General features: G+C 39.2%; 1 non-coding gene across 1 annotated transcript; it reads left to right on the forward strand.

Annotated features, from left to right (window-relative positions):
- The first annotated feature begins 11,686 nt into the window (after window positions 1–11,686).
- On the forward strand, window positions 11,687–11,794 carry LOC112788241 (small nucleolar RNA R71). The gene has a single exon (XR_003195614.1). It is a non-coding gene; the product is annotated as a small nucleolar RNA R71 (small nucleolar RNA).
- The last annotated feature ends 1,168 nt before the right edge of the window (window positions 11,795–12,962 follow it).

Genomic DNA, 12,962 nt, shown 5'->3' on the forward strand with positions numbered 1-12,962 from the left:
GGCCCAGTTTTTGGCCCGGAACAGCAGACTAGAGTCAGAGAATATGCAGAAACAACACAGACATTCATTCAGTAGTTTTAGATCTAGTTTTTCACTCTCTTAGGTTTTTCTCTCTAGTTTTTAGAATTTGGATTTTCAATTGGTCTTAGCATTGGAACATTGAGAAGAGTTATTTCCTCATCAAGACTTCATTATTCTAGTTTGTTCTCTTAACTTGGTTTTATTCTTCCATGTTCTTTGTTATGTTCAATTTTGTCATTCAGATACTTTTATGATTAATTGATGCAAGGATTATTTCTTTTTAATTCAATTTCAATTCCAATAATCATGTCTTCTTTTAATTCCCTTTCATGTGCCATGGATTCTTTAGTTACAATGCGTGAGTAGTTTCATTACTTGATGGGGAGTTGATTAAAAGGAACTCTTGAGTTGGAAGGATTGAAGGAAAAATTTGTAGTTGGGTTAAATGTTGGATTGCTATCCTGTCACCAACGCCAATCCCTTTGAATTAAGTGGGTTGTAACTCGTGAACAGATCTGGCATTCCAACTTGTTTGACTTTCCCTTACCTAGTAAAGGATAACCAAACAGAGTAACCATTAATTATAAATCAATCTTAAAAATCACTCCATCAATGATAGAGATTCTAACTAATCAATTCCCAGTCAAGGCTTTTATTTATATTAATTAAAATTCCTCAATTTAAATTCCAATTTACTTAGCTCAACTTCTCGGAACATCTGATTAATAAAATAGCACACTTTTCTGCAACTCGTTGGGAGACTACCTGGGACTTAAAACTCCCAGTAATTTTAATTTAAACTCTCTGTGACATATTTCTAAATTGATAGGCAGATTTTCGGTGAGTTAAGAACTATACTTGCAACATAACCATTTTAATAAATTTTTAATTCACCAGCTTCTGCATCCCATCAGAAAGCCGAAAACAAAGAATTGAGCATTGAACCCTCACCGGAAGTGTATCCGCTTTATTCGCTCAAGTGTATAGGGTTCGTTACTCAATCTTCTCCTAATCATGCTTTCCAAGATTTGTCTTTCATCTAACAATCAACAATTACTTAATGTATGCTTACAAGTATCATGAGGTCTTATTCATGGGTTGTAACGGGGCTAGGGTGAAGGTAAGGATGTATATGGCCAAGTGAGCCTAAAATTTGAGTCCTTGATTAACCTAGGATCCCTCTAGACACATAGAACAACCTATACAACTACAATACATTACCTAGCTACCTTTGAGTTTCACTTTTTTTGCATACTCATGCATTCTTTTCAATTCACACCCATATGCATTATTTTCTTCATTACTTTGTCTTGGGGTTTCTTTGTCCCCTTTTATTGCTTTGTTTGTTAGTTTTTTTTATTATCCCCTTTTCTTGGGGCCTTGTGTACAAAAGTTTCAATGCATATAGTTCAATCATTCAATACATGAGTATGTTCCCAAATCCTAGAATTTCAATTACACTACAATTATACACCTATATATCTACCCAAATTTCCCAAGTATACCCTCCTAATTGAATGATACACATCCTAACTTACCTAAGCTAATCAAGGATCCAAATTTGGGGGCATTCATGGTTTTTTGCTTAGGGTTGTTGATGTGCTCTATTTAAGAACAAAAAGGGTTTATCATGGGCTCAAAAGGGTTAAGGCCATTTGGAAAAAGTGACTATTAAAATGATGGCCTCAATCATGTAAATGCGTTCATACACAAAGTAATGGACATATAGAATCAGACAAAGCAAGGATCACAATCATAGAGAGAAAGATATGCACACAAGAATGGAAAATAATGGTTAGAAGATGTAACCATGCAATAGGCTCAAAACTTACATGCTTGTGTTCTTAGCTCAATCACTATGTTCCAAAATACATTCTTAAAGCAAGTTTACTGCAGAAAATTTCAAAATTTGGTAGGGTACCCAAAACATAGTTTCTTGGGAAAGAAGTTATTGTTTTGACCAAGCAACTCTATAGAAACTAACTATCATGCAAGGAGTATTTACAAGCAAAACTAACTACACATGCAATGTACTAACAATGTACTAACTACTAAGCAAAAGATAAATCCATGGGTATTGAAAGAAAGAGATTGTTACCCATGGAGATCGGTCGAACGACCTCCCCACACTTAGAAATTAGCACGGTGATAAACCCCGATTTTGTGATTTATCTTATGCTTATTTTGGGGGATTTTATCACCTTTTCTCACATTTGTTCAATGAAATAGCATGGTTTTGTAATTCTCCCTTGATTTGTGCGTAAATGTAAAAACATGCTTTTTAGGCCCTAAAATAGCTAAATTTAACTCACTTTAATTCCATTCGATGCCTTGATATGTTTGTTGAGTGATTTCAGGTTCATAAGGCAAGTATTGGATGGAAGAAGTGAGGAGAAAAGCATTCAAGTGGGAGAACTCATAAAGAAATGAGGAAACCGTAAAGCTGTCAAGCCTGACTTCCTGGCACTTAAATGACCATAACTTGAGCTACAGAGGTCCAAATGAGGCGGTTCCAGTTGCGTTGGAAAGCTAACATCCGAGGCTTAGAAATGATATAAATTTTGCCATTCGTTGCTTCGTGTTCAGGGGCGCGCATGTGCACTTTGCGCGCGCGTGCCGATGCTGTCCGTGGCCCACTTTAATGAAATCGCCCCCAGCGATTTTGCAGCTCATTTTGGGCCCAATACAACCCATTTCTGATGCTATTGAACCCAAGGATTGAAGGGGGAATGAGAGAAAGTAGTCAGAATTTTAGTTTTTCATCATGTTTTTAGGGTAGAATTCTAGAGAGAGAAGCTCTCTCTTCTCTCTAGAATTTAGGGTAGTTTAGGTTTAATTTTCTTAAATCCAACTTTTAATTCTTGTTTTGATTTAGTTTCTCCTTTTAATTTCTTGTTGTTACATCTCTACTCTTCTAGTTTTTACTTGTCCATTTCTTTTATTTTGTTGCTTTTATGTTCATGAACCTTGTTGGATCTTAATTTTCCTTTAATGCAATTTTATGTTTGATGTTATTTTTATTGTTGATTTGAGTTATTGATTTTACTTTTCTTGCTATTGGTAGTTGGTAGATTTTATTATTCTTGCACATTTACTATGCTTTCCTTTTATGCCTTCCAAGTGTTTGATAGAATGCTTGGAAGGATGTTAGAGTAGATTTTGAGCATTCTTGGCTTGGAAAGAGTAATTAGGCAATCTTGAGTCATGAAAACCCAACTTATGTTGGTGATCTAGAGTTGTTAGCTAATATTGTGTCCATTGACGCTAATCTTTTGCTAATTTAATTAGTGAGTTGATTAGGACTTATGGAATATTGTTTCGATTGATGCTAATCTTTTGCTAGTTTAATTAGTAAGTTGGTTAGGACTTTTGGATTGAGATTAGCTAGTCTCATTAGACTTTCTCCCTATTTGTTGGAGTTGACGTAATGAGATAAATTCTTGTTTATATATTGTAACATGATTGATTAATCTTGTTTGACTTTCTCCCTATTTGTTGGAGTTGACTAAATAAGATGAATTAATCATTGCATGACTAGGATAGAAAGCCTATGATCTCAATTCTTGCCATGAATGTCTCTCTTTATTACTTGCTTTCTTTAATTTCTCTCTTTACTTTTCTTGCACATTTATTTTCTTGTCCTCTTATCAACAAAACCCCTTGATCCCCGTAGCCAATAATTGACCACTTCATTGCAACTCCTTGTGAGACGACCTGGAGTCTAAATACTCCGGTTAATTTTCGTTGGGGTTTGTACTTGTGACAACTCAAATTTTTGATGTGGGAATTGTTTGTTGGTTTAGAACTATGCTTACAACGAAGTTCTTATTTCTAGAAGAGAAATTCTAAACCATCGAGCAAAACTCGTTCATCAAAATGGCGCCGTTGCCGGGGAGTTGCAATGGTGTTATATTGTTGGCTATTGTGAATATTGTGAATATGTTTGCCTTTTGCTTATTTGTTAGTTTTTGATAGCTTTAGGACTTTGTTACTTATTTTTATTAGCTTTTGCTTTTATTTGCTACTATGAATTCTCACCACTTTGGCTATGAGTTTGTCTCAAATTATGTTGTAGGAAATGGGAACTACAATGAGGATATGCATCAAGGATGGAATAATCAAAGATGGGAAGAGTCTCAAAGGATTGATCAACCTTCTTGGTAACAATAACCTCCGGATTCTTATGGGTATAACTCTCATCCTAATGCATATCAATCTAATGGATGTGGTGACCCTTATTGTGATTGTCAACAACCACCACCACATGCCTATGAACCACCCCCTCAACATGACTTTGAACCACCTTACTCACAAGCCCCTTTTCACCAAACACCTTCATATGACCCTAATCCTTATCCACCATATCAACCACCTTATGAACCATATGAACCATACATAGAACCACCACAATTCCAACACAACTACTCTCAAGAACCACCTCAATATACACCTCCACACCCTTACCAAGGTGAACCAACTTCCAATAATGAAACCTTCCTCCCAAACAATGAACCTTCTCTTCCACCATCACCTCCCGATGAAGCCCCCACACATGAATTGAGAGATCTTGAATCTCATATCTTAAGGCGACAAGAGGAGGATGAAAAGAAGTTTAAAGAGCTAAGAGCCAAGATGGCTATCCTAGTGGAAGCCGTTAGCAACATGGCCTCCTCCCGACTAAGCCTAAGCGACCAAGGCACTCCCATCGACGAATGTGGAGAAGAAACCAAGGAGCATAGTGAGGGAGTGAGTTTAGAGCTTCAAGGTGAAGAAGAAGAGTTGAAGCAAGAATTGTCACAAGGGGAGGAAGTTAAGACAATTGAGCCAGAAGAAGTGGTTGAAGACCTAGGAGATGTTGGAAGTCCATGGGAATGTGAAGTCATAGAGCCCTCTTCAAAGAAGCTTGATATTGATGTTGAGGAGGGTGTACAACCTCCAAGGCATATCATGGTGGAAAACTTTGAAGAGGTTGACCAAGAGATGGATTTAATCATTGAGGAATTCCTATGTACAATTGAATCCTCTCCGATTGGGCTTGACATGGAGATCAAAGAAGAAGATGCACAACCTCTCATGCCCTTGGTGAGTGGTGCACGAAATTGTGTTCCATGTTCTTTGTACTTGTGTGAGAGTAACAATACATAATTGTATTGAATCCTCATTGTGGCTCTATGTGTGGACACAACTCCGTTCAACTAACCAGCAAGTGCACTGGGTCGTCCAAGTAATACCTTACGTGAGTAAGGGTCGAATCCCACGGAGATTGTTGGTATGAAGCAAGCTATGGTCACCTTGCAAATCTCAGTCAGGTGGATTTAAACATGATACTTTATTAGATTAAAATAAACAATAAAAGGGATAGAGATACTTATGTAGATTCATTGGCAGGAATTTCAGATAAGCGAATGGAGATGCTTTTCGTTCCTCTGAACCTCTGCTTTCCTGCTATCTTCATCCAATCAGTCTTACTCCTTTCCATGGCTGGCTGTATGCAAGGGCATCACCGTTGTCAGTGGCTACATCCCCTCCTCTCAGTGAATCATATGCTCACGCACCCTGTCACGGCACGGCTATTCATCTGTCGGTTCTCGATCATGCTGGAATAGGATTCACCCTCCTTTTGCGTCTGTCACTAACGCCCAACAATCGCGAGTTTGAAGCTCGTCACAGTCATTCAATCATTGAATCCTACTCAGAATACCACAAACAAGGTTTAGACCTTCCGGATTCTCTTGAATGCCGCCATCATTCTAGCGTACGCCACGAAGATTCTGGTTAGGAGATCTAAGAGATATTCATTCTAGCTTAATTCATGTAGAACAGAAGTGTTTGTCAGGCACGCGTTCATAAGGGAGAAGGATGATGAGCGTCACACATAATCATCTCCTTCATCACGTTCTTGGGTGCGAATGGATATCTTAGAAGCGAAATAAGAAGAATTGAATAGAAAACAGTAGTACTTTGCATTAATCTTTGAGGAACAGCAGAGCTCCACACCTTAATCTATGGAGTGTAGAAACTCTACCGTTGAAAATACATAAGTGAAGGTCCAGGCATGGCCGAGATGGCCAGCCCCCTAAACGAGATCACAGGATCAAAATACAATCCAAAGATGCCTAATACAATAGTAAGAGGTCCTATTTATAATAAACTAGCCACTAGGGTTTACATGAGTAAGTAATTGATGCATAAATCCACTTCCGGGGCCCACTTGGTGTGTGTTTGGGCTGAGCTTGAGTGTAGCACGTGCAGAGGCCATTTTTGGAGTTGAACGCCAGTTTCTGTGCCAGTTTGGGCGTTCAACTCTGGTTTTGGATCCTTTTCTGGCGTTGGACGCCAGATTTGGGCAGAAGGCTGGCGTTGAACGCCAGTTTACGTCGTCAATTCTTGGCCAAAGTATGAACTATTATATATTGCTGGAAAGCCCTGGATGTCTACTTTCCAACGCAATTGGAAGCGCGCCATTTCGAGTTCTGTAGCTCCGGAAAATCCATTTTGAGTGCAGGGAGGTCAGAATCCAACAGCATCAGCAGTTCTTTTTCAACCTCTGAATCTGATTTCTGCTCAAGTCCCTCAATTTCAGCCAGAAATTACCTGAAATCACAGAAAAACACACAAACTCATAGTAAAGTCCAGAAATGTGAATTTAACATAAAAACTAATGAAAACATCCCTAAAAGTAACTAGATCCTACTAAAAATATACTAAAAACAATGTCAAAAAGCGTATAAATTATCCGCTCATCACAACACCAAACTTAAATTGTTGCTTGTCCCCAAGCAACTGAAAATCAAATAGGATAAAAAGAAGAGAATATACTATAAATTCCAAACTATCAATGAAACATAGTTTCAATCATATGAGCGGGACTTATAGCTTTTTGCCTCTTGAATAGTTTTGGCATCTCACTTTATCCATTGAAGTTTAGAATGATTGGCATCTATAGGAACTTCAGCTTTTGAATAGTGTTATTGACTCTCCTAGTTCAGTATGATGATTCTTGAACACAGCTTCTTTATGAGTCTTGGCCGTGGCCCTAAGCACTTTGTTTTCCAGTATTACCACCGGATACATAAATGCCACAGACACAATTGGGTGAACCTTTTCAGATTGTGACTCAGCTTTGCTAAAGTCCCCAATTAGAGGTGTCCAGGGTTCTTAAGCACACTCTTATTTTGCTTTGGACCTTGACTTTAACCGCTCAGTCTCAAGTTTTCACTTGACACCTACACGCCACAAGCACATGGTTAGGGACAGCTTGGTTTAGCCGCTTAGACCAGGATTTTATTCCTTTAGGCCCTCCTATCCACTGATGCTCAAAGCCTTGGGATCCTTTTTATTTGCCCATGCCTTTTGGTTTTAAGGGTTATTGGCTTTTTCTGCTTGATTTTTCCCTTTTTTTTTTCTATAATTTTTTTCGCCTAAATTTTTTTTTTTTCTGCAAGCTTTGTTCTTTGCTGCTTTTTCTTGCTTCAAGAATCATTTTTATGATTTTTCAGATTATCAAATAACATGTCTCCTAGTCATCATTCTTTCAAGAGCCAACATATTTAACATTCTTAAACAACAACTTCAAAAGACATATGCACTGTTCAAGCATACATTCAGAAAACAAGAAGCATTGTCACCACATCAATATAATTAAGCTAAGTTCAAGGATAAATTCGAAACTCATGTACTCCTTGTTCTTTTGAATTAAAACATTTTTCATTTAAGAGAGGTGATGGATTCATAGGACATTCATATCTTTAAGACATAGTTACTAACTACTAATGATCATGTAATGAAGGCACAAACATAGATAAGCACATAACATAGAAAACGAAAAACAGAAGAAAGAAGAACAAGGAATGAATCCACCTTAGTGATGGTGGCGTTTCCTTCTTGAGGAACCAATGATGTCCTTGAGCTCTTCTATGTCTCTTCCTTGTCTTTGTTGCTCCTCCCTCATTGCTTTTTGATCTTCTCTTATTTCATGAAGCATGATGGAGTGCTCTTGATGTTCCACCCTTAGTTGTCCCATATTGGAACTCAATTCTTCTAGGGAGGTGTTGATGTGCTCCCAATAGTTATGTGGAGGAAAGTGCATTTGAGGCATTTCCGGAATCTCATGGTGATGAGCTTCTTGCGCCTCTTGAGCTCCATGATTGGGCTCTCTTGCTTGCTCCATCTTTTTCTTAGTGATGGGCTTTTCCTCTTTGATGAGGATATCTCCCTCTATGTCAATCCCAGCTGAATTGCATAGGTGGCAAATGAGGTGAGGGAAGGCTAACCTTGCCATAGTGGAGGACTTGTCAGCCACCTTGTAGAGTTCTTGAGGTATAATCTCATGAACTTCCACCTCTTCTCCAATCATGATGCTATGGATCATGATGGCCCGGTCTATAGTAACTTCGGACCGGTTGCTAGTGGGAATGACTGAGCATCGGATAAACTCCAACCATCCTCTAGCTATAGGCTTGAGGTCCAATCTTCTTAGTTGAACCGGCTTGCCTTTGGAGTCAATCTTCCATTGAGCTCCTTCTACACATATGTCCATAAGGACTTGGTCCAACCTTTGATCAAAGTTGACTCTCCTTGTGTAGGGGCGTGCGTTCTCTTCCATGTATGGCAAGTTGAACGCCAACCTCACATTTTCCGGACTAAAATCCAAGTATTTCCCCCGAACCATTGTAACATAGTTCTTTGGATCCGGGTTCTTACTTTGATCATGGTTCTTGGTGATCCATGCATTGGCATAGAACTCTTGAACCATTAGGATGCCGACTTGTTGGATGGGGTTTGTTAGAACTTCCCAACCTCTTCTTTGAATTTCATGTCGGATCTCCGGATACTTATTTCTTTTGAGTTTAAAAGGGACCTCAGGGATCACCTTCTTCTTTGCCACAACATCATAGAAGTGGTCTTGATGGGCTTTGGAGATGAACCTTTCCATCTCCCATGACTCGGATGTGGAAGTTTTTATCTTCCCTTTCCCTCTTCTAGAGGATTCTCTGGTCTTTGGTGCCATCAATGGTAATGGAAAAACAAAAAAGCTATGCTTTTACCACACCAAACTTAGAATATTGCTCGCCCTCGAGCAATAAACAAAAGGATAGAAGATGAAGAAGAAGAAGAAATGGAGGAGAGGGAGATGGTGATATTGTTCGGCCAAGAAGGGTATAGAGGGGTTGTGTTGGGTGAATTTGAAGAAGAGTGGAGGGCTTTATATAGGGAAGGGAAGGGGGGGAAGGTTTCGGCCCTATGGGTGGGTTTGGGTGGGAAATTGGTTTTGAATTTTGAAGGTAGGTGGAGTTTATGAGGTAGGTTTATTGGGAAGAGTGGGTGGATGTGAGTGGTGAAGGTTTAATGGGGAAGAGAGGTTGAGGTGATTGGTGAGGGGTTTTTAGGGAAGAGTGTTTATGGGGTTGTGTGAAAGAGAGTGGTGAGAAGAAGTGAGTGGAGGTAGGTGGGGATCCTGTGGGGTCCACAGATCCTGAGTGGATCCTGTGGGGTCCACAGATTCTGAGGTGTTCAAGGATTTACATCCCTGCACCCATTAGGCATGTAAAAATGCCTTTGTATCCAACTCTGGGCGTTCAGCGCCAGGTTGGTGGCCATTTTGGGCGTTCAACGCCCATCTGTGTGCCATTTCTGGCGTTGAACGCCAGAACCATGCTTGTTCTGGGCGTTCAGCGCCAGGATGCTCCCATTATGGGCGTTCAGCGCCAGAACTATGCTCTGTTCTGGCGTTTGAACGCCAGACAGATGCTCCTCCAGGGTGTGATTTTTCTTCTGCTGTTTTTGATTCCGTTTTCAATTTTTCTATTTATTTTGTGACTCCACATGATCATGAACCTAAGAAAACATGAAAAACAATAAAATTAAGAATTAGATAAACATTGGGTTGCCTCCCAACAAGCGCTTCTTTAATGTCAATAGCTTGACAGTAGGCTCTCATGGAGCCTCACAGATGTGCAGAGCTTTGTTGAGACTCTCCAACACCAAACTTAGAGTTTGGATATGGGAGTTCAACACCAAACTTAGAGTTTGGATATGGGAGTTCAACACCAAACTTAGAGTTTGGTTGTGGCCTCCCAACACCAAACTTAGAGTTTGACTGTGGGGGCTCTGGTTGACTCTGCTTTGAGAGAAGCTTTTCAAGCTTCCTCTCCATGGTTGCAGAGGGAGATCCTTGAGTTTTGAATACAAGGGAGTTCTCATTCCATTGAAGGACTATTTCACCTCTGTCAACATCAATCACAGCTCTTGCTGTGGCCAGGAAAGGTCTTCCTAAGATGATGGATTCATCCTCTTCCTTTCCAGTATCCAGGACTATGAAATCAGCAGGGATGTAAAGGCCTTCAACCTTTACTAACACGTCCTCTACTCGTCCATAAGCCTATTTTCTTGAGCTGTCTGCCATCTCTATTGAGATTTTAGCAGCTTGCACCCCATAGATTCCCAGTTTCTCTATTACAGAGAGGGGCATGAGGTTTATCCCTGAACCAAGGTCACACAGAGCCTTAAAGATCATGGTGCCTATGGTACAAGGGATTATGAACTTTCCAGGATCCTGTCTCTTCTGAGGCAATGTCAGTTGATCCAGATCACTTAGTTCATTGATGAACAAGGGAGGTTCAACTTCCCAAGCATCAATGCCAAATAGTTTGGCATTTAGCTTCATGATTGCACCAAGAAACTTGGCAGTTTGCTCTTCAGTAACATCCTCATTCTCTTCAGAAGAGGAATACTCATCAGAGCTCATGAAGGGCATAAGGAGGTTCAATGGAATCTCTATGGTCTCTAGATGAGCCTCAGAGTCCTTTGGTTCCTCAGAGGGAAGCTCCTTATTGATCACTGGACGTCCCAGGAGGTCTTCCTCCTTGGGATTCACGTCCTCCACTCCCCTTGTAGGTTAGGCCATGGCGCTTATGTCAATGGCCTTGCACTCTCCTTTTGGGTTCTCTTTTGTATTGCTTGGGAGAGTACTAGGAGGGATTTCAGTGATCCTTTTACTCAGCTGGCCCACTTGTGCTTCCAGATTTCTAATGGAAGACCTTGTTTCATTCATGAAACTTACAGTGGCCTTAGATAGATCAGAGACTAGATTTGCTAAATTAGAAGTATTTTGTTCAGAGTTCTCTGTCTGTTGCTGAGTTGATGATGGAAAAGGTTTGCTATTGCTAAACCTGTTTCTTTCACCATTATTAAAGCCTTGTTGAGGCTTTTGATCCTTCCATGAGAAATTTGGATGATTTCTCCATGTTGAGTTATAGGTGTTTCCATAAGGTTCACCTAAGTAATTCACCTCTGCTATTGCAGGGTTCTCAGGATCATAAGCTTCTTCTTCATAAGAAGCCTCTTGAGTACTGTTGGATTCAGCTTGCATTCCATGCAGACTCTGAGAGATCATATTGACTTGCTGAGTCAATATTTTATTCTGAGCCAATATGGCATTCAGAGTATCAACTTCAAGAACTCCCTTCTTCATAGGCGTCCCATTATTCACAGGATTCCTTTCAGAAGTGTACATGAACTGGTTATTAGCAACCATGTTAATGAGTTCTTGAGCTTCTGCAGGCGTTTTCTTTAGGTGAATGGATCCACCTGCAGAAGTGTCCAGTGACATCTTTGATAGCTCAGATAAACCATCATAGAATATATCCAGGATGGTCCATTCTGAAAGCATGTCAGAAGGACACTTTTTGGTCAACTGTTTGTATCTTTCCCAAGCTTCATAGAGAGATTCACCTTCTTTCTGTCTGAAGGTTTGAACATCAGCTCTAAGCTTGCTCAACTTTTGAGGAGGAAAGTACTTGGCTAAGAAAGCCGTGACCAGCTTATCCCAAGAGTTCAGGCTGTCTTTAGGTTGAGAATCCAACCATAATCTAGCTCTGTCTCTTACAGCAAAAGGGAAAAGCATGAGCCTGTAGACTTCAGGATCTATTCCATTAGTCTTAACAGTATCATATATCTGCAAGAATTCAGTTAAGAACTGAAAAGGATCTTCAGATGGAAGTCCATGAAACTTGCAGTTCTGCTGCATTAGAGAAACTAACTGAGGTTTCAGCTCAAAGTTGTTTGCTCCAATGGCAGGAATGGAGATGCTTCTTCCATGTAAATTGGAATTAGGTGCAGTAAAGTCACCAAGCATCTTCCTTACATTATCATTATTTTCGGCTGCCATCTCCTCTGCCTGTTCGAAAATTTATGAAAGGTTATCTCTGGATTGTTGTATTTTAGCTTCTCTTAATTTTCTCTTCAGAGTCCTTTCAGGTTCTGGATCTGCTTCCACAAGAATGTTCTTATCCTTGCTCCTGCTCATATGACAAGGAAGAATGGACAGAAAAATGATAATAATAATAATAGAGATTCTCTTTACCACAGTATAGAGGTTCCCTTATGTGAGTAGAAGAAAAGAGGAAGAAATTCGAACACAGATAGAAGAGGGGGTTCGAATTTGGTGATGATGTGAGGAAGAGATGTTAGTTAATGAATGAATAAATAGAATAGGATGAGAGAGAAGGAGGGAATTTTCGAAAATTATTTTTGAAAAGGAGTTAGTGATTTTTGAAAATGGTTTTTGAAAAATTGTTAGTAATTTTCGAAAATTAAGTTTTAAAAATTAAAATAATTAATAAATTAAAAAGAAATTTTGAAAAAAGGGGAGAGATATTTTCGAAAATTGAAGAGAGAGAGTTAGTTAGGTAGTTTTTGAAAAAGTTAAGAAACAACAAAAAGTTAGTTAGTTAGTTGAAACAAATTTTGAAAAGATAAGAAGTTAGGAGGTTAGGAAAGATATTTTGAAAAGATATTTTTGAAAAAGATAAGATAAGAAGATATTTTTGAAAAGATATGATAAAATTAGTTTTGAAAAAGATTTGATTTTTAAAATCACAATTAATGACTTGATTCATAAGAAATCACAAGATATGATTCTAGAACTTAAAGTTTGAATC

The sequence above is a fragment of the Arachis hypogaea genome, chromosome 20, assembly GCF_003086295.3.
Source record: "Arachis hypogaea cultivar Tifrunner chromosome 20, arahy.Tifrunner.gnm2.J5K5, whole genome shotgun sequence".
NCBI classification, from domain to species: domain Eukaryota; kingdom Viridiplantae; phylum Streptophyta; class Magnoliopsida; order Fabales; family Fabaceae; genus Arachis; species Arachis hypogaea.